We start from the raw sequence: 1,222 nt of genomic DNA on the forward strand, positions 1-1,222 counted from the left end.
TGGACTTCACAGAGATACAATGCATCCCTCAGGAGGACAATGACATGTCTGTGCTCCTCTCTGATGTAGTCACTCTGTATCCGAGGCGGAGAATATTCCCGGAGAATCCGTTCCTCTTCTATCTGACCTCCGTCCTCCCCTTCACTCTTCTATCTGACCTCCGTCCTCCCCTTCAGTCTTCTATCTGACCTCCGTCCTCCCCTTCAGTCTCCTATCTGACCTCCATTACCCCTCCAGACTGACACCTGCCAATCAAGTCATTTTGATATTTGCATAGCTCCTCCCAAGAGCCCGCCCACTACTTACATCAGGTCTGAGGGCTCCTGAGAGTAGTACTGAGGCCGGGTGCTGTGATGTCTACAGTAAGCTATGTACAGCCCTCTGCTGGCCCCTCCCACCAGCTATGATCTGCCTGCATTGCATAGAGAAGCGCAGTGTCATCTACACACAGCTCGCGGATCGCCATGGTGCTCCCAGACAGGAAGCTGGGTGAGTTTGCACGCATACTGGATCCAGTATTATTGTGAGGTTGGAGTCCCGCTTCCTCCTGTGATCCCTTCCCCCACCTCTCCCTGACAATTCAAAGGGAACCTGTCACAAAGCAGAAACACCCGAGCCGGAAGCTGCCGACCTGACTCCTGCGCCACCATGCGGTCTCTGGGCGGTGACGTCACCTGCAGTAAAGCTGAACAGCCCGAACTTCATCCACCTGGAAGCCGAATGTAGAATGGGAGTCAGTGAGTGTCAGCTTCCATCTGAGGCTTCTCACACACTCTGTGGTTGGTTCATCTCTCTCTCCCCCTCCCCCCTCTTCTCTCCCCCCCCTCTTCTCTCTCCCCCCTCTCCCAAGTACTGATAAGGAGGGTGTTGCTGAGATTGTAGTACTGATAAGGAGGATGTTGCTGAGATTGTAGTACTGATAAGGAGGATGTTGCTGAGATTGTAGTACTGATAAGGAGGATGTTGCTTAGACATTTGTGACTTGATCCCTTACGCTGCACATAAGGAGTGCTCACGCGACCTCTCAGTCCATATTTCGGGGTGTCACTTTAGCATGCCGTCAGTGCCGTTTCAGATTTTCTCGGGAGCGACTCTCTAATCGCTGAGAGAACGGAAATCTGGGTCACCGGCCGCCGTCATTCTCTTCTCCGGCGCCTCTCTATGGCAGCACCCCATAATGTATCCTCTATGGAGGCGGCAGGTGTGCCCCCCCCCCCCAAGT

General features: G+C 53.7%; 1 protein-coding gene across 1 annotated transcript in view; it reads left to right on the forward strand.

The window, feature by feature from the left end:
- Positions 1-1,222, forward strand: part of CSPG5 (chondroitin sulfate proteoglycan 5) — a 59,367-nt gene that overhangs the window by 25,858 nt on the left and 32,287 nt on the right. The window lies entirely within an intron of this gene.

This window comes from Nanorana parkeri, unplaced genomic scaffold (assembly GCF_000935625.1).
Source record: "Nanorana parkeri isolate BGI_ZX_2015 unplaced genomic scaffold, ASM93562v1 scaffold2882, whole genome shotgun sequence".
NCBI lineage: Eukaryota > Metazoa > Chordata > Amphibia > Anura > Dicroglossidae > Nanorana > Nanorana parkeri.